The sequence below is a fragment of the Micropterus dolomieu genome, linkage group LG18, assembly GCF_021292245.1.
Source record: "Micropterus dolomieu isolate WLL.071019.BEF.003 ecotype Adirondacks linkage group LG18, ASM2129224v1, whole genome shotgun sequence".
In the NCBI taxonomy this organism is placed as follows: Eukaryota; Metazoa; Chordata; class Actinopteri; order Centrarchiformes; family Centrarchidae; genus Micropterus; species Micropterus dolomieu.
The window spans coordinates 8,919,199-8,944,369 of record NC_060167.1 but is presented as its reverse complement, the minus strand read 5'-3'; the positions used below and the strand labels follow the sequence as shown (position 1 = coordinate 8,944,369).

General features: G+C 40.9%; 1 protein-coding gene across 2 annotated transcripts in view; it reads left to right on the top strand.

The window, feature by feature from the left end:
* The window catches only part of LOC123987554 (centromere protein P), a 113,367-nt gene that overhangs the window by 37,988 nt on the left and 50,208 nt on the right, over window positions 1–25,171 (top strand). The gene's annotated exons all lie outside the window — the stretch shown is intronic.

Sequence of the window (25,171 nt, the reverse complement as noted above, 5' to 3'; positions counted from 1 at the left end):
TGCAGCAGAAATTTTTTTGTAACCTTGGCCAGATCTGTGCCTTGCCACAATTCTGTCTCTGAGCTCTTCAGGCAGTTCCTTTGACCTCATGATTCTCATTTGCTCTGACATGCACTGTGAGCTGTAAGGTCTTATATAGACAGGTGTGTGGCTTTCCTAATCAAGTCCAATCAGTATAATCAAACACAGCTGGACTCAAATGAAGGTGTAGAACCATCTCAAGGATGATCAGAAGAAATAGACAGCACCTGAGTTAAATATGAGTGTCACGGCAAAGGGTCTGAATACTTATGACCATGTGATATTTCAGTTTTTCTTTTTTAATAAATTAGCAAAAAATGTCTACATTTCTGTTTTTTTCTGTCAAGATGGGGTGCTGAGTGTACATTACTGAGAAATAAAATGAACTTTTTTGATTTTTGGAAAATGGCCGCAATGAAACAAAGAGTGAAAAATTTAAAGGGGTCTGAATACTTTCCGTACCCACTGTATGCATGATGCAGCACTAACAAACGGTACTGTGCAAATGTTTTAGACAGACTTGGGGAAAAAGTATGAATGCTTTCAAAAATAGACATGTTAATCGAATGTATTTTCAATTAAATAAATACCATGTAAACAGAAGACAACTCTAAATCACATCAGTTTTTGCCTTCAAAACAGCATTAATTCTTTAGAAGGAAAGTTGCAGGTAGGTTGGCCCAAACATCTTGGAGAACTACCCACAGTTCTGTGGATTTAGGCAGCTTCGGTTGCTTCTCTCTCTTCATGTAATCCCAGACGACTCGTTGATAAGATCAGGGCTCTGAATCACTTCCAGGATTCCATGTTTGTCTTTACGCTGAAGATAGATAGTTCTTAATGTCTTTCGCTATAGAGGGTATGCGCGTGACTTCACAGAACGCAGTTACGCTCACTGAGTGGCAGAAAGACAAGCAGCAGTGTTGGCTTGAATCGGCTAAAACACAAACAACACATCTAAAATGGAAAGAGCTGGACCACTGGTTGTTTGGTAGGCAGTAAGGATCACTGTTGAGTCTGACTGCCTATAATTTGAGCAGATAATTCGTTGTTTTACTCCTGGTTTGCTAAACGCAGCCATGGTAACAGATGTTTTGCTACTCAGTCCAGCATGTTCCGGAAGGGGAAGTGACGTCAACGCATACCCTATATTTGGAGTCATTGGCTGTTTCTCAGTACTGAGTTCGCCAAGTTCGGACTTCTGTACTTTAAAGCTCGGACTTGGCAAGTTCGGCTCGGGAGTACAAACTTCCAGGAACGGGAGCACGTTGTCAGTCGTTCAGCAATTGAAACAGCAGTGACTTGATGACGGCCGGACCGTTAGCGGGCGGGACCTCACATCTCCGAAAACATCGTAGCAATTTTTAAAATCAGCTCTGTCTTGAGAAATCAACCACATATTTGGAGTTTAAACAACTATATTCCCACATTTAAAAACTCTTAAAACTACTATATGTGACACAAGAACAGCAGGAAAGTTCTGAGTTTTCTCGTCTGACATTTCCGCTTTTTGGCAGCGAAATGCATCCTGGGATATCTGGCGATCCGAAGTTCACACAAGTCACCACCGATGCAGGCTCGGTAAAACGGGCGGAGCAAGAACACATCCGGGTATTTGACTGTACTTGGCTAGATGCGGACTTTTGAATTGGAACAGTACTTTGGCTGCAACTGATGACATTTCACAAGTCCACAAGAACACAAGTACAGACAAGAACGCAGATTAAGAAACAGCCATTGTCATGCTGCAGAATAAATTGTGGGCCAATCAGATGCCTCCCTCATGCAATATCATTATTGACAAAAAAACGTATCTGTATCTTCTCAGCATCGAGGAGACCGTTCATTCGGACCAAATCCTGAACTCCGTTTGCAGAAATGCAGCCCCAAACTTGCAAGGAAACTACACCATGCTTCACTGTTGCCTGAAGACACTACACTACTTAAAGGAGACCTATTATACTGCATTTCCAGCCCTATATTGGAGTTCTGTGACTCCTTTATGGCAGCTATGCATGATTCAAAGTAAAAAAAGAAAAAATTATGTCTGTGAAACAAACTGTCTTTGGTCATCTGACATTGTAACGTTAAACTTTATATCAAGAATAATAGCGATGCGCCGAAATGAAAATTCTTGGCCAAAACGGAATATAATGAAAAAATATGCCAAACACCAAACAAGTACATTCACATTTTTTCTTTTTTTTAGCCAGTTAACTCTTGACTGTGAGGTTTCAACTCACGGCCCAAAAAGGAGAACAACAAACGCACGTGTGCACATTTTCAGCTGAGGTCTGCGGCTTACTTTGGCTTCAACTCAATAATCAATTATGATTTCAGTTAAATGCTAAAGTTGCTGTTACTGTTACCTTGTCTGTGGTCCACTGGCAGAACACCGGGAGCTTTCTAATCAGATGCCGTTGTGCTGTTGCCGAGGCGACATAAGTTTCGTTTTACGATGGACGGACGGTAACATTACAGAGTTGTTTTCTTTAGTTTGAAATAATCCCATACTATGGACACTTTCTTCTTCGTCCCTCGCTATTTTCTCTCTCTTCCTCCACTTTGTAAACAGCTCCATATTATAATCACGTCGTGTTCACAGCGTAAGCGCGATGAGCGACAGTAATAAACTTGCGAAACAGTGTGCTGTACAGTTATATGGATTAAACGAAGCTTTGCGTCGATGCATTTTATTAATCGATTTAATCGATGAATCGTTTTAGCCTCGACAATAACTGTGGCACGATGGCCCAGGGCCAGTAAAAAGTAGCTCCGGGACAGCTGAACTAGCAACTCACTGGCCCAATTGAGCCAGTGCAAAAACATTAGTATTTAAAAAAAGAAGAAGAAACTCAACATCCTGCAGTTGTTTTGCAGCTGTTGGCGCGCACTGTTGTCCAATCCAGAGTTGATGTGATGAGTGGTTGTCAAATGCTGTTTCCCTAATCTCAATCATGCGGCAACCTCTGAGTCTGAAAGTGAAACCATGCAGACGGAACTTAAACCTGCATTCTCTCTAACAGCCAGCAGGGGGCAACTGGTTGCAAAAAGAGGTCCGGTTTGATTAGAAATAATGGTAAAATGTTGCTACTTCTCAGCTGATTTATTACCTCAGTAAACACTTTCATAATGACTTTATGGTCTCAGTCGCTAGTTTCAAGTCTTTTTCAACACAACATGATGTTCATTTAGTAAATGGTCCTATTTAGGGGAAAATAGACAATAATGCAGCGTATGCTTTAGGGCAGGACTACCTTGTGATTGACATGTCGCTACCTGGCAACCTGTCAATCAGGATAGAGGCGACTTGTATCTGCTGCTCTGTGTGTTTTTATTAAATGGCTGTCAGCAGGAGAGAGAGCACGTCATGTTTGAGTCTGTTAGTATGTTTTGTTTTATTAGTAAATTGTTTTGTTAACCTTTTTGTTTTTTATAATTTTAACTGTGATTACATTTTAGTTTAGTTTTTTTATATCCAGGATGTATTTAGTGAACGATTTAACATGTTAAAAAAATAACATAACTTTTAAGTCTTTGGTTTTGTTGTAACACTGATAAATAACTTTTGGAAGGAGAGACACTAAAAATTGTCTTCGGGCCATTAAGTTTGAAACCCACTGGCCTGGTGCGGCCAGTTGCAAAAAAAATTTAAAGCCCCCCCTCCAGCCAGTTTTAACTGCCGTTTTTGGTTAACGTTCTTTCTCAAACAGAGAATGGGGGTGTGGTTAATAGTCGGACGTAATATATTACCATGACAACCAAAAACTGACCGGCTAGAGTGTTCACTAACGATATGCTGTGTTAACATCACAACACTGTAAAGTTTAGTACACTTTACTGTCTGGCAGGAGTAGCTATTACTTACCCATGATAGAAACTAATGTGTGCATAACAGCTGTGATCAATCATACAGGTGATGGTCCTGTCACGCACTGCACACGATAACTCCCACTACGTTTTATGGTGCGTTACTTTACTGCGGGGGAGTGGGGGGCCTATTACTCTGTTGAACTGTATGTAGACATCTTATACCATTGCCTCCGCCAATGCATTGGTAAAACGGCCGTCAGTAAAATGCATGTTGCAGACTGTATATAAGACGGTGGCAGGTGAAAGTGTGACATGTTTTCTGTCATCTGTCCTCCAACACTGCATGCACAAATGCCATAATGAAAATGAACAGCACACTAAACCAAGAGGAGTAAACTAAAAAATAAAATGAAGACCCACTTTCTGCAATAACTATGCTAGCTAACTACACCTGGCTAACTACAACGTAGTAAACTTAGCTAACTAAACTAGAAAGACAAACCAACAATCAGACACAGAGACATACCTACTATCAGAATCAGCTTTATTGCCAGGTATGTGTACACATACGAGGAATTTGACTCAGGATTGTACATTGCTCATGATGTGCTTACTCATACAAAAATACCATAACACAATAATAAAATAATAATAAAATAAAATCAGACACAAACTACAGTATAGACAACACTAATATACACACTATGAACAAAACAATATAGACATATTGACAAATAGTGCAGTGATCAGAGTGCAAAGGATGCAGGAGTAAACTATTATTCTCATTATGTACATGTTGAAGGTGGATATGATATATAGGTACACATACATGTACACAGTGTGATGGAGTATAGTGCAAAGGATGCTGTAAAAAATAAATAAGACCTATGACCTTATGACCTGAGGTAGGTGTATTGGTATACAGTATATAGAATATGACATAGTATGAACAGCACTGAAATAGAGAATGGTGAATAAATAAATGATAATTGGTAACCAGTAAACAGGTGACTGATTAGAGACAGATTTACTGGGTTATTGCACAGGAATTGTTCCTGACACTGTGAGTCAGAAATCAGCTGTTCATCAGAGTGATGGCTTGTGGGAAGAAACTGCTTCTGTGTCTGTTGGTTTTGGCGTACAGTGCTCTGTAGCGCCTACCAGAGGGGAGAAGCTGGAACAGGTTGTGTCCGGGGTGAGATGGATCTGCAGTGATGTTTCCTGACTCTGGAAATGTACAAGTCCTGAATGGAGTGCAGGTTGGCACAGATGATCTTTTCTGCAGTCCTGACTGTTCATTGTAGTCTAGTTTGGTGGCAGATCCAAACCAGACAGTGATGGAGGTGCAGAGGACAGACTGGATGATGGCTGTGCAGAACTGGATCAGCAGGTCCTTAAGCAGGTTGAGCTTCCTGAGCTGACGCAGGAAGTACATCCTCTGCTGGGCCTTCTTGATGACGGTGTCAGTGTTGGGCTCCCACTTCAGCTCCTGGGATATAGTGGAACCCAGAAACCTGAAGGATTCCACAGCAGACACAGGCTGTTGAGTATGGTGATGGGGGGCAGAGTGGGGGTGGGGAGGGCTCCTCCTGAAGTCCACGGTCATCTACACTTCAGGAGTTTGACAGATGGATCTCCTGAGGTGCAGTCCTTGGTGTAGAGGGAGAAGAGCAGTGTGGAGAGCACACACCCCTAGGGGGCGCCAGTGCTGATAGTCCGGGTGCTGGATGTGATGTTTCCCAGCCTCACCTGCTGACTCCTGTCAGTCAGGAAGTCTGTGATCCACTGACAGGTGGAGGGTGGCACAGTGAGCTGGGTGAGTTTGGTGCTGAGGATGTCCAGGATGATGGTGTTTAACACCGAGCTGAAGTCCACGAACAGGATCCTTGCATATGTCCCTGGAGAGTCAAGGTGTTGCAGGATGTAATGCAGACCCAAGTTGACAGCATCAGCCACAGATGACTGTAGGCAAACTGCAGGGGGTCCAGCAGGGGGCCTGTAATGTCCTTCAGGTGGGCCAACAGCAGTCTTTCAAAAGGACTTCATGACTACAGATGTCAGGGGGACGGGCCTGTAGTCATTTAGTCCAGAGATGGAGGGTTTTTTTGGGACCGGGATGACTGTGGAGCGTTTGAAGCAGGAGGGAACTTCACACAGCTCCAGTGATCTGTTGAAGATGTGAGTGAAGATGGGGGCCAGCTGGTCCGCACAGATTTTTAGGCACGATGGTGAGACACCGTCAGGTCCAGGAGCCTTCCTGATCTTCTGCCTTTGGAAGAGGTGGCTCACGTCCTCTTCACAGATCTTGAGTGCAGATGAGAGGTCAGAGGGGGAAGGTGACTGTTTGAAGATGGTGTTGGAGTTGGGGACAGGTGTGACTCTGGGCTTTTGAAACCTACAGTAGAAACCATTCAGCTCGTCTGCCAGTTGTTGAGTACCAGCAGTGTTGGGGGATGGTCTCTTGTAGTTTGTGAGTGTCCGCAAGCCACGCCGACGCAGGGTCGTTGGCTGCAAAGCTGTTATTTAGCTTTTCAGCATAGCACCTCTTTGCAGCTCTGATCTCTTTAGTCAGTGTTCCTGGCCTGGTTGTACAGGACTCTGTCCCCACTCTGACGAAGCTGCCTGAGTTTCGCTGTGAACCGGGGTTTTTGGTTGTTGTATGTGCGGAAGGTTTTAGTCGGCACACACATGTCACAAAAACTGATGTAAGATGTCAGTGTCAGTTAGTTCGTCCAGGTCAGTGGATGCAGCCTCAAAAACACTCCAGTCAGTGCAGTCAAAGCAGGCCTGTAACTCCAGCTTTGACTCGTTGGTCCATCTTTTCACAGTCTTTACAACAGGTTTAGCAGATTTCAGTTTTTGCCTGTGTGTCGGGAGAAGATGAACCAGACGGTGATCAGAGAGTCCTAAGGCTGCACGGGGAACAGAGTGATAATAATAAACTTTATTTTATAGAGCGCATTTAAAAGCAGCATCTCAAAGCGCATAAAATCACAATCCACAGAAAAATACAACAAATAAAAGTTAATAAAAATAAAAACAACAACATTAATAATAAAAATAATATAAAACAATCAGTAATCGAATGCAAGTTTAAAAAAGTGTGTCTTGAGAAAAGCTTTAAAAATGCCAAGAGTCTGGGCTTCCCTGAGTTCAGGAGGAAGAGAGTTCCAGAGTGAAGGAGCATAAACACAAAAGGCCCTGTCACCCATAGATTTTAGGTGCGTTTGAGGAACAGTTAACAGATTACACTGTGAGGAGCGCAGTCTGCTATTCGGGGTATAAGGGATTAATAAGCCAGATAAGTATTGCAGAGCCAAGCTGTGTAATACTTTGTATGTCAACATCATGATCTTGTAATAGACACGGAACCTGACCGGGAGCCAGTGTAAGGACTTCAAAACGGGAGTAATATGGTCAGATTTCCTGGTTCCCGTCAGGATCCGGGCGTCAGAGTTCTGAACATATTGCAATTTGTTAATTGTGGTTTTAGAAACTCCGGCTAAAACGTCGTTACAGTAATCCAGCCGTGTGACAACAAATTAATTAATCAGCTTTTCAGTGACCGATAAATTTAGCATTGGGTGTAGTCTGGCTATATTTCTGAGGTGGAAAAAGGATGCCTTCACAGTGCTCTGAACAAAAAAATCAAAGGTGAGGCTGGTGTCAAAAATTACACCAAGGTTCCTCATCTTACTTTGGGTCTCTAGAACAGAGCCATCAACAAACGGACAGTGGAGCCGCTTTGCGAATTTGATGACGGGAACCTATAAGCATTGCCTCAGTTTCCTGCTGTTCAGGCAAAGAAAGTTATTGCTCATCCATGCTTTTATCTCAGAAATACAACCAGACAGATAACAAGCATCAATGTCTTCACCAGATTTAGAGTGAATGTAGATTTGGGTATCATCAGCATAAAAGTGATAATGGAGGCCAAGCGATTGCAGCAGATGCCCAAGTGGAGATTATATATTATATAAATAGATCAGAGGGCCTAGAACTGATCCCTGAGGAACACCAGTGAGCATCGAGCAAGTGTCAGACCTAAAGCCACACAGAAATAAAATGGGAATGGTCAGTAAAATAGGATTTAAACCAGTTTAAAACTGTCCTGGACACTTTTAAGACGGGTAAGTAAGAGACCATGATCCACAGTATCGAAGACGGCTCTAAGGTCAAGAAGAATAAGAAGTGAGGTAGCTCCAGAATCAGAGGCCATCAATAAGTCATTGGTAACTTTGACCAAAGCCATTTCAGTGCTGTGAAATTTATGAAAACCTGACTGAAGGGGTTCAAAGAAGTTATTGGTTGTAAGATGATTACAGAGTTGAGAGGCAACAACACGCTCAAGTATTTTTGCCAAAAAGGGAAGATTAGAGATGCGACGAAAGTTGTTAAAATCAGTGATTCATTTATAATGCTGAGGATAGTAGGGCACCACACAGCGAAGCACGATTTAAATAGAATAATAGGAATTGGATCCAGCAAGCAAGTGGTTGATTTCATGCTTGTGAGAGCCTCAGAATCAAGCATTGAGAAATGAGTGAACCCAGATGAACGAAGGAGGGAAGTGGCACAGTCAGGGTTAACAGAAATTTCTTTGCGATCATTGACAATCTTTGAATTAAAAAACTGTAGAAAAGAATCACAGAGCGGCTGAGAAACAATCATGGTGGAAACAGGATTAACTTGAAGCAGTCTGTTTATGGTTTGGAACAAGTGTCTGGGATTATTTTGATTATTTACAATAGCCTGAGAGAAGTAAGAGGATCTTTCAGTCTCCATTAGAGCACGATAACCCCCCATTGTCCTTCCACTGTTGGTAGTAGACACTCAGTCCAGTAAGAAGCCATTTGCGCTCCATTTTCCGACAAGCAGCCTTTCTAGAACGACAGATTGTCATTATACCATGGAGCAGAGCGGGCGAATGTGACCTTAGAGGAGCAAAAGTGTCAAGATTAGCAGCAAGAGTGGAGTTTAGCTGCATAACTTTCTCCTCCAGTGATGATGGATGAAGATAGCTTAGGATGGAAACCACAGAATTGGAGAAAGCTGTCTGATCGATAGACTTCCACTTCCGGAAGGTTACTGTTCGGATGGTGAAAATCGCGATACAAATGAGCTGTTAGCAATCACAAGATCCAGCGTATGACCCTTGTTATGGTTCGGGACAGTTACAAACTGTGTGAAGCTAAAACAATCAATTAGCAACAGAAATTCCTTAGCCGCTACTGAGTCACTCCAGTCCACATGAATGTTAAAGTCTCTCACAATTAGAATTCTGTCAAACTTCATAGTCAAGATCGACAGGAAGTCCGCAAACTCTGACATAAAAGCTGCATGTGTCTTAGCCTTAGGTGGTTTATAGACTGTAGCGATGATGGTGGATACAGGAGTGGAGATACTCAAGACCAAGCATTCAAATGATGAAAACTGGGGAACAGTGACAGAGCTTGTGTTCAGCTTCAGGTTGTAAACCACAATAACCACAATAAAGATCTAATACTCCAAAGCCCGCTGGAGTGATCTGGTTAAACAGGAGCCCGTCATTTTCTTTGTGCCAGGTTTCAGTTAAGAACAAGAAGTCCAGCTTTTTATCTGTAAGAAAATCCGATAAAAGCTTTGTTGTTCACAGACCGCGTGTCTCTGAAGCGGAGACAACAGAGGTTTAATCTCCATGCGGGGAACCGATATTAAATTACAATGAACAACACCAGTATGGAGCAGTTTGTTGGTCTTATGTCGACAGGTAGGGACATAGATGTTAGGAGAGGATGAGACGGCAAGACTGCGCCTCAAACCCCGATGGATGTATCGCTTAGCAGTCCAGCATTTCGACAGAGATTGTGAGAGTCTTTGGCTAGGCAATAACAGTTCTGTTTTAAATTCAAAATCTGGCGTGTAGTGCCATGGTCGGTGAGTGCACCCTCGCAAGGCCAGAGCGAATGAAACTCCGTAGCGCACTGCAAGCACAAAGTCGTACAATCCACACAGACAGCCGAACCGAGGCGATGATCCGGAGTTACACGCTGCAGGATATTCCAGGTGGATCTTCGTAGCGCACTGCAGGCACAAAGTCGTACAATCCACACAGACAGCTGAACCGAGGCGATGATCTGGAGTAACGCACTGCAGGCTATTCCAGGTGGATCTCCGTAGCGAAATGCGAGCACAAAGTCGTACAATCCACACAGACTGCCGAACCGAGGCGTTGATCCGGAGTTACACGCTGCAGGTTATTCCAGATGGAGCACAGAACTAAAAACTATGATCCAAAATATATAAAATTGCACTGCCACATCGCAATCGTTACAGGACTAAAGACTTATAAAATAAATAAATATGGCTTAAAATAACAAGCTAAAACAAACCAAATGGTAACAGGAGCGGCAGCAGGACATGCCAGCGTACCCCGAAACCAACCACATGACATCAATCTACTGTAAGTTCTAAGTAAATGACATGATCAATTGGTTAGCTAGCTCTCAACGATGATTATCGGTTTGATGCTCTGACTTAACGAGGCGTGACGGCTTGACAGTTTTTTAACGAGGCATGACAGTGCGCCTGTGCAAGCTTGGTATGTACGTATGACTTATGGAATTACTATAGTCATACGTCACAACCCCGTTTTAACAACTAAGCAACTTTTGCAACTTTGAGCACAAAATTAAGCTATTTGTCAAAGATTTGGCGAACTATGTGGGTAATCAACATTGTAAGGAAATGACTCAGAAAAATATGAAATATCATAGAAATGTCAAAATACACTGGAGGGGGGCTTTGATGTTGAGCCCTGGTAAGTAAAAGTACTTGGTGCAAAAAATGCCAACCTCAACAAACAGCCCAACCTCAAAATTATTAACAAATTAAAATTATTAAAAAGAAAAGCAGCTCATCTTCAGGTTTGTCAAGCTGAAACCATGAAATGCTTTCACGTGAAAAATCACTTTTATCAAAGTAGTTAAGAGCGGTTGCCTCCTAATTACTCTGGGAACACTACAAACACCCGGACTCACGTCACATGCCATTATTTGCAACACTGCCAGCTGACTGGAGTAGATATTAGAAATTAGCACCCCTATGTACTGAATCAAGAATTGATTTTGAATCGAATCATGACTCGAAGAATCAAAATCGACTCGTGAGAGACTAAAAGATTTACACACCTATCGGATACAGTAGCACCCGACCTTAGATGCCTGTTCTCATTCGAAAACCAATACACAAGAGTAGGTATATAGTTACTATTGTAAGGCGCATTTTATAAAAAGTTATTGGATTTGATTGATCAGCAGCGTGAAAAGCATATAAGAAACACACACATGCTGACATAGTGGGTTTGCAACTATGGTTGCTGGGAAATATTTGTTTTACAGCAAAGATGTGCACCAGTTATAAAGAACTGAAACAATAGGTTTGTACAGCCTCTATGTAGAGAGTTTGGCAAATAAAACAAGTGTCTTTGTTCCTCCTGATCAAATATTTAATTTTTTCACTGCCGGCTTGGCGCTGTGTTGTGTCGGCTGTGTTCGTGTCTTTATGGTGGTCTTTGTCTGTTGGTACTGGACAAGAGACAGACTCTGATTAGACTGTCAACTGCGATTTGACGGTTTGGACTAAACCAGTATGAGACATATGGAGAGTATTACTGGCTGACTGGGTTCCAGTGTGCAGTGGTTCTCTGACTACTGGATTTGTTATCCCAGCATTCCTGGCATTTTCCTTCTCCTAAGCAGAAACTGAGGGTCAGTTAAGTGTTTGCTCAAAGGTGAGTTATACGGAAGTTGAATGTGTTGAAATGCTAAATATCTGTAGTTCACACTCAAACCCCTGGTTATTATAGTGACCCCCCGGGTTTTAAAGTTTTCACACAGTGATTAATTTTTCTTGAGGTTGTCTGTCTGCTGAGCATTTTACCGTCTTTATCAGTCAGAAGATAAAAGCTTACTTACAGCTAGAAATCACTTTGTGTAACTTGGATCCTGCTGAGAGAGATAAAAACAGAGGGAGTTCAGAGTCGACATGTGTTTCCAGGTACCATACATCATTGTTGGACCTGAGGCTGCTGAAAATGTAATTGCTGTAATGGAATGATTCAGAGTCAAAGGGTTTATGTTGATAAGATCTCTGTAAAGATGAATGAATTTAGTTAACATGGTGCACTGACATAATTGGATGTGATGTCAAAAAGTCGGGCTTTTCACTTTTAAGACAATATAATTGAAAATAATATCAATAATGATAAATTGTGCCACAGTGTTGAGTTAAAATTGGTGAGTTCTCCAACATCTGAAATACTGCAGAAAGAAGGTTGTGTTGTATCTTCAGTTACCCAAACTGAGCAGCTTGTTAACATTGGCAGTGCTCCCCATTAAAACTAATGAGTCCCACTGCTGGCTGGCTGACACTCTTCATTGACAAGTGCAGTATCGGTAAAGGCCTGTGCTCCAAAGTGAGGACCAAAGCATAATGGGGCATATGGAGAATGTTTTTGTTTGTTGAGTGGGTCCCAGTTTTGGTTGGTATTGGAAAGTTGTTCCTCCTTCTCTGACTACTGAATTTGTTATCCAGACATGCCTGCTGTTTGAGTTCACCCAGAAAGAGGTGGGATAAGACTTTTGTATTTGAGTCATTTTAGGTATTTCAAATTATATTATTGGTTTGTACTGGGTTATACTGGTTCTAAGTGCTGCTGATTACTCACTATCGGGTATTACACTGCAAAAAGGTTGAATCAAGTAGGGTTGTATGATTCTGGTGAAGAAAATATTCACAGTCCAAAGGCTGAGATTACACTCTGTGTACCCGCGGGTAACTTGGTGGTGGTGGGTGAAATCATCGGGCCATCCGCCGCTTTGACGACAGGAAGACACAGGCAGTAAGGTAAGCGTATTGTGGCGATCACGCACACAGCCCACCAGTCAGCTCAGGAAATATCTGTGAAGCGGCATTTCAAACCAAACTCACAAGTCTGAAAGAGGCCCAGTTTGTCCCTAGTTACAGCCTGGAGCCAGTGCGCTGCTTACCAGCATCGGAGGCTGTGGGGGAACTCCGTTGTTGTTGGAGAATTAAGCTTGTCTGTTAAACAGGAGAGGCGTCACTTGGTTTTATTTTCGTTGGCCAACTTTTGAATTGAACCTCAAACGGAGTATTTTTTGTTTGCTTACTGGGATATAGAAAGATGGACTTAGGTGTGGATGTGAGCGTGAGTGGTTGTCTGTCTATGTGTGGACCTGTGATGGCGACCTGTGTACCCCGCCTTTCGCCCAATTTAAGCTGGGATTGGCTCCAGCCCCCTGCAACTCTGTACGCAGGATGGATGGATGGTAAATGAGATGTACCTATTGATCTAGCTATAACATGTCTGAGCTATGATGTGTCTTCAGTCTGGGGTGAGGGTGTAAGCTGCCTCAATTGTTTTGAGCATTTGTTGGTTGTTTGTTTGTTTGTTTTTGTTTTTCCTGTTGTATTATGTATATGTGTATTTGGACCCTCTTGAAAACGAGATGCTGCATCTCAAGGGGCTATCCATCAATAAATTGAAATTGTGTTGGTCATAGTATACACTGATTTACAGCTTGTCGGTTTTCGAATAAAACAGAAGGTAATGAGCTTAAAAATTAATTGCATATTAAATCGTAATTGCAATATTGGTTAAAAAAAAAAATTGCAATTAGATTATTTTCCAAAATCGTTCAGCTCTACTAAATACTGTGTCTGAACACACCTTTATGATCCTACGCTGATCAAACTTGTGTGTTTAGGACTGGGTTTCAAAAACCTGCTTTATTTGTTTTATTAAGTTTATTTTATTACTACAATGAGCTCAAACTCCAAGTTCCCATTTACACTGTAAATTAGAGCTGCCAGTAGTGATTAGTTATATATATTGATTAACCTGCAGATACATTTTTTTTGATTATTTGAAAGCCTAAAGTGACACTTTAAAATGTCACCTTACGTAGACACAGTCAAATTAGTAGGGGTGTGACGAGACACTTGCATGATATTGGGTTCACGAGATCTAGATGAGATTTTAACACAATATGCTGAATTATATGAATTTTTTTTCCTGTACATCAACTTTTAACATACAACATTTAATATAATCCCTGTGTGATGGAAAGGTAAGGCAATTTGAACCCGGTTCTACGGGGTACCAAACATGCAACTTGACCGCAACACCGAAGAGCCAGGTTCGTTGGAATGGCAGTCGCAGCACATACTCAATCATAGTGACGGTGGTCTGTCACATTGCCCTCCCCTTCGGGAGACGCCCCATTGCGCTTCGGGCATACAGACGTCCATCACAACTCTCGCCAATCGCAAGTGACGACCCCAACCCGCACACCGCACGAGCACAGTGACACCCACCGCCCGGCAGCCCCCACCCCGACAACACCGGCCATGTGATTCCTGAATGCCCCCACTGTGACAAAGGCGGCAGGGGGAAGCAGCGGGAGCCCCAGCTCTGCCGAAGAGGGCCATCCCACTTCTGACACCATAGATCTATGGGGTACCAAACATGCAACTTGACCGCAACGCAGTACATACTCAACCGTAGTGACGGTGGTACGTCACACCCGGCTGAGTCAGCACACATGTAGGCATAAAGTAGCTTCAAATTCTTCAGTTGTTGGAAACAACAACTTTCTTTGATCTGTTTTTAATTTTGGCTCCACTGTAAGGTTTTGAGGCAGACTGATGTGCACTGCAGTACTGGCCTATAAAAATGGTATGTTTTAAATTTTTATTTGATGAATCATACCCGTCCAGTGTTACAGTAGCCTACTCTGTCTTTTCCCTACTACAGTTACAGTTCATCTGTATTATTGTTTGTGGTTAAAGTCGATGTGTTTTTCATGTGTTTGTGAAGGCAGGGGAATTCTGGGAAGTTCCCATGTTAATGTAATTATTTCTGTTTAATAGGACATTGTGGTCTTTCCCTCTGTGCTAATTGTGATGAGGAGAACACGGCTGTCTCCTCAGCAGTAGACTCCATCTGGTTAAAATCTCTTTTTATTGGACTGATCTTCAAAAGCTCTTCTTTTTAAGATCGCTACTGGCTAAAATAACAGTGTCTGTGATTCTGGCTATGACTGCCTGTCTGTCTCTGCCTGTCTCTCTCATTTCTGCTCCTGTCTGTCTTTATGCCATACATAATGCTACAGCATACCTTTAACCATAGAAGGGACAGACTAATGACAGACCCAGACGTCTCTTTTCAGTATGGTTGCATTTATATAGCGCTTTTATCCAAAGTACATTACAATATTTGCCTCATTCACACACTCACACCTGACCATCGGGAGCAATTTGGGGTTCAGTGTCTTGCCCAAGGCAATTTTGACATGTGGACCGGAGGAGAAGCTGGGGCTCGAACTGCCAACCCTGTGATTAGTGGATGACCCGCTCTATATGAGCCACAGCCGCTCACCAATATTTATTCCTGGAGCACATAATCTGTGACAGACTACATCCACTTACATTCAATCACACGTACACTCAGGTTTGTGCAGTAAAGTTACTGTTATTTGGAATAGACAAGGGTAAAAGTATTTCATGCTTCATGCTGGCACCACATAATCGTTTAGCTGTTCAGGTGTTTGTTTTTGCAGTCTTTTACAGCAAGATGGACGTTTCCCAGTAGTGTTGTAGTACTCGAGACAGGTCTTAAGACCACTTTTTGATGGTCTTGGTCTCGCCTTGGACTCAACCGCATTGTACTCTGTCTCGGACACTGAGGATGTGGGATTTTACTTCAAAGTCAGTCAAGACCATAACTTTGGGAATATCAATAAATTGCTTTTGCATTTTCTAATTTATTTGTAAACATCCTAACTTTGTTTGGATGTAAAACACTTTGCTTCAAATGCAACCAATAACCCTAATTAAAAACGTGTTGTACCCGTTAACGACTGTCATCCCTACCCGCGATGGTAAACATGGAAAAGCTCTTAGTGTTTGTATGAAGGTGTTTTAATGGGAATGTGGATCTTTCAGATCAGTTTGAGAAGTACCTCTGATCTCGTTCCACATTTTATAGTGTGCCATGTAATGTGGAGAACTGGACTTGGTCTTGACTCGGTCTCAATAAACTCAGACTTGACTACGACACTATTTCCCAGACACTATTATTGATGTTAGTATATATAACCATATTTATGTGTGGGGATGGTGATTTTTATTGATATTGATACCCATATTGAGACTGCTTAATGATCCGATTCTTTATCGATACCAATATCGATACTTTACTATTTTTTGGTGACGGTTATTTGGAAAGAGGAGATCCAACAGGCATGAGGTAGGCCTGCGTGGTATGAGGAAAATATTCAATGTGCGATAACATTGTTATATATTGAGATGACATGACTTGCGATAAATAAACACATTTTGAAGTATGCTTATTAAATGCCTGGTTGTTTTTAAATTATAGGATTAAAAATTTTTAAATACAGCTAAATGTTGTTTCTAGAGCAGCAACATTAATGTTTACAACAGCAAAGTCACTATATATAAACTCAATATCTGACATCACAATACTGAGGGACGTTTAGAAAAAATAAAAACTCAGTCTGTGTCAGTCCCTCCTCCTCTTCCTCCTCCTTTCTGCTGTTATTCACCGCCTGCAGGTAATGTTACCTGGTAGAAGGAGGAGCATCTGATTTGTCTCAGCCAGCAGCTGAGTTTACAACAAAGTGCCAAATCTTAAGACCACAGACCAGTCTATACTTCAGACAGCTTTCTATTTAGCTTGTTTGTAACATTTGGCTAACTGCCAAGTTAACGTTAGCTGTGCTTGTAAAAAAAACAAACAGGATGATAGACTGAGGACAGAGATGATTAAATTAACCCTTTCTACATGTTTACCTTACATACAGGTGTATTGATAAAGTATTGTCTTTTTACTCACAAAGGTTTTATTGCCCGTACTTACAGTAACAGCGTAGCTGTCGTCAATTCGAGTAGTTCGGAGCTAACTTAACTTCACCGTCTCCGGCGGCGGCGTCTCGCTCTGCTTGCTGGTGTGCGTGTATGTGTGGGAGCCGACAGAGAGCAGCAGAGGCTGCAGCCTGATTATAAACAGTCCTGGGACCACGTTTCGGTGCTATCATTAGAAACATTAGCTTTCTTATCCATCACGTTTCAATATAAATCAGATTTGAAGCTCGATACATAACGTTACAGACCCGCTAGTCTCAATAGCAGCATCGATAAGCTCGGACCTTATTGATTTTCAGGTTTTGAGAAATGTTGGAACGGGGTCTCGATCCCCATCCCTATTTAAGTCTGATAAAGCCAGCTTCAATCAATTAAATGATTTTTGCTTCATGCAATTAAAGTGATTTTAGGTGGACAAACTTGTTGTATCACATAAGCTTAAGTTTGGAATCAACTTGTTAAGCAACAGGTTTTTTTATGTGTTTGCTAGTTTTATTTTGATGATCCCACTTACATCTACACTCTCTCTTGCTTTTTCTCTCACTTACACTCTCTCACACGCACACACATTTTCATCAGAGGCCAGGTCTTTCCACTCAAGAACCAGACAGCAATTGGCTCGTCGTCTTTGTTGCTCATTTTTCATGTCAGTCTTTTCCCTGCAGAAAGCATCACTGCTGGGATTCTCTCACATGAACAAACAGGCCTTTCAGTCTTTGCCTCTAAACATTTTAATTTCATTGGCCTCATTTTGCCTTGGGCTCTGCACTGGATGAGTCGGTGGTGTATGTTTTTAGTTTTGTGTGTGTGTGTGTGTGTGTGTGTTTTTGGACAGAGAATGTGTGTTGAGTGAGCTCTGACAGACTAAATGTCCAATTTTCTCCAATGTTGGAGAGTTTTTTTTCTGGGATTTTGGCATCCTATAGTGTTTGAATCCTCTCTGGACTGCAGTCTGGGGAGACTTTGTGCCTCATTAGTTATTTGGGTTTTTGGCAGTAACGGTACAGGATTTGTCGTGCACTAAAAAACGTGATGATGTCCTGGTTGAGAAGGGCTCTGAATGGACAAGCTTCTGCAAGAAAATAAATGACAATCTGTGATAATTGTGTTTTGATGCTTGGACTGTTAATATTGCAGAAAATGTGCCAGGCTAAAAACATAGAAGGGATTTACTGTACTGACCATAACCCAAAATAATGCAATATCATTTTCTACCTCATGGGAATTTCTAAACGTAACCGTAAATTGATATCTTGGAGCTGAAGTGCATTAAGACCACTTGTCCACACTTATCTAGATAATGTTGCCAATGCAGTTTAAGTGTGGCAACAATGTGCAACCACATTCATATTTTCAGGTCATTTTAGTAAAGATCATATTGAATCACCTGATCAACAGGACTGCTCAATCTTCTTTTCTTCATTCTTGTGAGAACCATTGTGATAAAGGTTAAAGTGAGAATTTCTTATTCTTTTTTTCCTTTTCCTCTTTTTGTTTTACAATTCTTAGGGATCTTTTTCTAATAAAATAAAACATTTTTCATTGCATTCCATATGTCTTTGTTACTGAGCAGACAGCTGAAATTCCACTGCACAGGATGCTGAATTTTAGAATAAGCAACTACCAGTCCCTCCTGGATTTTGCGGGTCTTTTTTGGTGATTGTTGCAGTCTAAATCTTGTTTCTGATCAGCCCAAAAGGACTCCTGTCACTCCATTACTCAGTGACTTCCAATGGCTACCCGTGGCCTCCTGAATCAAATTCAAGTCACTAGTGCTTGCATACAGAGTGACTACTAGGTCTGAACCCATCTACCTAAACTCCATAATAGAAATTTACGTTCCTCCTCGGCTGCTGCGCTCCTCCAACAAACGCCGCTTGGCTCTGCCATCCCTTCACACAAAGCAATCCCAGTCCCGGCTATTCTCATCTGTGACACCACGATGGTGGAACGAGCTACCGCAAGCCATCAGAGCAGGGGCGTCCCTCTCTAACTTCAAGAAGCTCTTGAAAACTCATCTCTTCTGAGTACACTTTCTCTCATAACACCCCTAACCTCTAACATGCACTTCCTGGACATTTCTTCTTCCATCCCCTGACAATTCTCTTGTATTGATTGCACTTTTTTGTTAACTCTTACTACTTTCCCTAAGTATTAACCCCATTGATGCCATACGTGCTATTAGCTCTTACTAGTATTTACTATCAGTTGTAGATCTCATGCTGTATGGATGCTTTGTTGATGCTTGTACGTTGTTCCTCAATGTAAGTTGCTTTGGGTAAAATTGACATATACACTGTTGTAAATGCATTCTATTTGATTGTCAAAAAAAATTACTGTGTATGTACTTTTAAGAAGAAGTTTTTCTCGGGTCAATAGGCTTCTTCTTACCTTTTTATTAGCCACTCCACAGATGCGATAGCTGAAGTAGAAGCAACTTAGTTTTATTTTACCTGTAGGTAAATAATCGGTAATCGTTGGTCTACAGCAGGAACTTTTTGAATACATGAATGTTGGAGATCAATAGGCATTGAAAGGAATTCTGATTCCATTAGTAATTCTTCTTATTGATTGATTCTTTACTGATCTTGATATAAGAGTAATACTGGTTTTCAACTACCTTGGTCCTTATTAACAACCTTATATTCAAGTTTTTTCCTTTTACATTATTGTCTCATCAGTAATAATGACTCACAAACTTGTTAGCTGTGATATGGGCACATGGTGAAATCACTAAAAAAGATATCTGACGGATCAAGAGACGTGAGCAGTCGGGCCTAACTTACGATAGTTATATAACGTGACCTTCATATTGTAAGTCTGAGCCGTCCTTAGATATTCTCCTGAAACAATATTGCTTCATGGGCTTTACAGATTTTTCCTCTGCAGAGGGAGGACTCATCTCGAGCTTTTGAGATAGCATGAAGAAGCAGAGTTAGGTGGCCTTTCGCCTTGTTATGTGTTAAGTCCTTTTAAAAATGGAACACAATATTCGAAAAGGAGACAGTGACATTATTCTTGCTGGAAAGTAAATGAGAATTGGAAGGTAGAGTGATATTTCAGTAGCTTGAATTAATCAGTGACTTGTAAAGTGATTGATGAGGTTTTGGGTCTCCAATCAGAGGAGCAGCTGAAAGCTGTGATCCTCTCCTGCTTAATGACTCTACCATTGCCCACTTTGTCTTCAGTTTATACTCTGGAAACCTGAGCTCCTTCTGTGCCTCTTTTGTTGGCCTCTAACCAGCTTCTTCCACGCTCAAAGCACAATCAAGGTCATTCACTGCATCCTCTAAAGACAAACATGTCAAAGATAATGTTTTAACAATGGTAAATCGTAAAATCCCAATGTTCCTCCCAATGTTTCTTTGATGGAAAATATTTCTGACACTCTGGGCATCAAATACCTAATTATCATTAAAATCAAGTTCGTCAAGACCTGAGTCTCATTGTGCTCCAACCAACTCAAAAATACAGCCAAGTCTGAACATTAAACCCCCTCAACTGTCTGTGTAAAGCTGATTAATTTTAACAAGTAAGATTGGATTATAAACGTTATGAATGGCACGTCTGGCACTTATCTAGGTTTGAAGAGCACTAATCTATGGTAGGATTTTAAAAAAGGTGTAAATTTAACACGATGTAATAGAACTAAAAAAGCTATGAAATTACAAAGTCCACGTTGGTGCAGTACGCCTGTGGAGCTGCTGGAGCTTACACCCCATCTGTAGTTCATCATCTGAATCAGTGACATATTTATAGTATAATTATCAATATTACTGTTATTATAGTATAATGGTGTGCCCTGCTTTGTGGCTTTTTGGCATGAAGGGTTCCTAGATGAGAAAAAGTTTGACAACTGTTTGATAGGTAAGGGGTGGCTGAAGAGGAGGAAAGGATAGAAAAGTGATCTGAATGTGTTGTTTTTGGACTTGAAATAGTTGATCTGCAGAGAGGGACAGCTGATTTATCTACCCAGGAAGTTAAACTGCCTATAAAGTAGGCACGTTCCTGAGAAGGCACAATAAATCCAGCACGCATCTCAGATTTACAGAGAGAAGAAAGTAAAAAGTGCCCAGCAGCTTTTCACCTGAAATAACTTATTGAGGCCTAGTGAGGAGGAGCCGACTTAAAGAGGAAAAGGAGATAAAAAGATGAGACTGACTAATACTTTGGTGATCTTTGTGGGAATATTGCAACAATACAGAATTAAGTAAAGAAATATAACATGGCTGAGAAATGAGGCATATAGATTACTTGAATTGGCACCACCGCTTGCTGTCTCTGAAGCATAATAAGCCTAATATTACATTTCAAAACATGAATAATTTATTCTGACATTAGCAAAAGCTCTCTTTATTTCAGGTGAGGCGGAGAGCTTTCATTAAAAACAAATACTGTAGGAATGTTGCAATTAGGATACATGACCTTTGTCATTAAAATTTCACATTGCTGACCTGGCTTTCTTCAAGTCTTTGGAACAGGACAGACCTTGTTAAACTGTTGTGACCCTTTTTGTCCACACTTTGAAGGAGGTGGCTGACTTATGTGCTACTACTACGACTTTAACACGTAGAGCATCTTCATATCTCAGATCAGCTTACGTTTTCTGACTAACTTCACAAGCTGAAAGAATAATTTGCACAATATGACGCTGGTGGGAAGTTGTGGATGGAGGACAAATAGCAAGATGGGAGAGGAGATGACAAAAGTAGAATATAGAGAAGAGTGAGAGGAGTAAAAGCAGAGGGTGAAGAGAGGTAAAAGCCCTGAAGTTGGGACCATTTTCTGTGCGTGTGTGTGCCTGTGAGACGTGGCAGAGCGAGGCCTGGCCAACCGGCAGATCTGTTCCATATGTTTCCTGGAGAGGGAGAGAGAGGCAGCTCCCCTCCACCCCACCCACAGAACGAGTCTTCATTTAAAAAGACAGTCGAGAAGCAAACCATCCGCTGCACTGCGTCGTTGCACTATACTGCAGCTCGGTCTCCTTTTCTGTGGACTGTAGATATCAGTTTCAGGTAAAGGCCTGAACTGACAAACGGAGTTTGCAGGTGTTTGTTTTCTGGGAGTCTGCAGGGAGCTGGCTGCTGTTTGACAGGGGCCTCCCAGAGAGACTGAGAGGTCAAAGAAAAACACAGCCTATTACGTTTTCACATTTTTTTTCATTGTATTAATCATTCCTTTGTGTGTGTGTGTGTGTGTGTGTGTGTGTGTGTGTGTGTATATATATGTTTTACTGTTTAAGTTGTTTTTATATAGCCAGTAATTATGAACCCACAGATAATTTTCACCAACTCTGGTGTTGCAATCAACTCTACATAGTGCTTTAGCATCTTTTTGCTTATTGGTTTGGTATTACAACCTGCAACGTTACTGTTTGGATCACTCTCAGCGCTCTTAACCACATTGTTTCCAGCAGCAGCAGGCAGCTGTTTTTAGAAAACAAGCTCTGATAAACCCATCGTACACTACCTGTCCAGCACGCACCAGACATCAAACAGACAAAGTTAGTGACTACCTGGTGAAGAACGTGGAACATTAAGCAGTTGCATGATGTTTTCTCAGAAGTTGGTGGAGACCAAACCAGAGCTAAAAGGAGATTGAATATTGGAGTAAAGTAGTAAGTTGAGTAAGCCGCTTTCCACTTAAAAAGGTAATAATATATGTGATGACATTTAATTACAATAATCAAACCAAGATGATATAAAAGCATGAAGCATGAGAGAGAGAGAGAGACTACTGTCCATTTATAAAAGTGCTGCTTTGGCTCTGTCTTTCATTATTCAACCAATAGCCTTATTTATGACCCCAAACATGAAGGCCACTCAAAATAGTAAGAAACCCAGTATTGGATCAGTAAAATTGCAGCATCCTGCAAATATCATCAAATGAAAAAGATCTGCAGTCTCAAGTATGTGAGTCCTGTGGACCATCTGTTCGTTAAACATTGGGCTACATGGACACTTAATTGTGATGGTGGATTAGTTTGAAATACTGGGGGAAGGAACAGTTTAAAAAGAAGTGAGCTGTTTAAGTGAGGAAGCCGCAGCTGCTTTCTGCAGTTTATGTAAATTCAATTTCAATTCAATTCAACACCTTCTTATACTGTGTCTTTCCAGTCATATGGAGAGCCTGTCATTCCTTGATGTAGGGGCAAAGTAAAAAAAAATATGATTGAGATACAATTGAGCAAACTCAATCTGCAAAGGAAGGCAGTGTGATACAATTGAAAGCTCTGGAAAAACTAGCAAATGGACTTTTATTTGGGATTGTTTTTGTTATAAGCAACTTACTCACCAGAGAAAGTTCTCTTCCATTAAAGGAATAGTTTGATATTTTGGGAAATACGTTTATTAGCTTTCTTGCCCCCTTCCAGCACAAAATATCAGGCTATTCCCTTAAAGTCATTACAAACCATGTAAAATCAAACAAGGTGCAAGATGTCTCCCTGTCTTGTGTTGGAGTGCATTATGATTAGTTTTTTATGGTCATTATGTAATTCCCCTGTAATTTCCCGAGATACCAAATCTGTCTGGCTGAATTTTAAGGAAACGTGCAGAGAATGATGTACAAGACATCCACAATATTTCCACGATGAAATGGTGCTATTTTCTAGATATGTCTGGCTACTAGAGATTTTAGAAGTATTGGTAGAGTCGACAGACTTGGCAGCAGTAGGAAAGCATAGAAAAACCATACAGTTTTTTGACAAAATGGTCCCCTTTATTGTCTCATTTACTGCAGAAACGATGGGTAGTTTCCCAGGAGACCACAGTTTCTTAACACTATAGACTTGAAATCTGAACCAATCACTCCCTGGGTGTCTTCATTCTTCTGAATCAATCTCCAGACCTCCCCTGGAACCAAGAACACTACCTCTAACTCTTTAGTGTGCAGTGCCGTCTGCTGGTGAATAAAACAATAGCTCAACTGGTCTGGAAACTAACACAGTTTCCAGTAACAACATTTAGCTCACTTCTTTGTGTCTAAACTGATCACTTATTTTTACTTAAAGGCAAGACTCTGGCAGAAACATTTCTTAGAATTAGTGCTGAAACATAAATTAATTAGTTGATCAAAAGCAATCATCCTTGGCAATCATTTTGATAATCTGTTAATTGATTAATACATTTTTCAAGCAAAAATGCCAAAAATATGTTTGTTCCAGGTTCTCCAATGTGAGGATTTTCTGGTTTTCTATATCATTGTAAACTGAATATCTTCGGGTTTTTAACTGTGTGTCGGACAGTACACCTGCATTTGAAGATGTGACCTCGGGCTCTGAGAACCTTGATGGACATTTTATAGACTAGAAGACTAATGAATTAATCCATAAAATAATTTGTTGCAGCTCCTCTAAGTATGCCATCCACATATGACTTTTTGTTTTTCTCACAATTTTTTAATTTTAAAATCAACTCAATAAAGTAATCTTTGGAAACTATGTAGATTTGATGATTTCTAATCTTCAGCAATCAACCTTTTTCTGCTAATATTACAACTAGTACTGTGCCCATTGATTTCTTTTCAGATTCTTGAGTTTTCTTTGATATGTTAAGTCATGTAGCCTGAAAGCCTAGATGACAAAAGGACAATAATAAATGACAATGACAAATAACAATGTCAAATGGTTACTTTTCTACTCAAACGCACTTTTATTTTGACAAAAGTAAAGACATGAGTGGGGGAGTGTTCCAGGTTTATTGAAAGACATACAAAATAAATATAGCACCATTTCAGAGGAGAAATCACTGGAGTAAACGGAAACATGCTCTTAGACATTTCATGTTGGGAATTACTACCTGTTTATTATTTCAATAATATCTGTGATTCACTTGATTACTGTAAAAACAAATTGACGTTTTGGGGTTTACATCAAGGACCATGTATAATCCAGTCTAACATGTTGCTTTCAGCTTCTAAATGAAGACAATACAGACATGTATTGAGATAATATAAAACATCCACATAAAGACAGACATGACGCTTCAAAGTGACTTATTGCACCAAAAATGCCAGCATCATTCATTGACTGTACAGACTTCGGCTGGGAGGAAAATATGTTGGATGAAAGTGTTTTTTAGGTTGCTGTTGAGTTTCAGCTCTGGCCTATAGTGACTCTTCTCTGATAATTTTGTTTCTACTTCAAGACGTGTGTATATATATGTAAGAAAATGTCTATTTTGTTGTCTAGAAGTGTTACAAAGGTACTGTAAACTGTATTCTACTAAACTGCATCTCATTAAAAGTTGTCTTATTTTTAAACTAGAAAGAAAGGAACTAAAAAAGTTCTCTTTTGTTAAAAAGGCATCAGGATGTGAAACTACTCAACTTTACTTATTGAGTTGATAAAAGGTGACCAGAAGGAGGCGCTTTATTTCTGGGAAAGTTT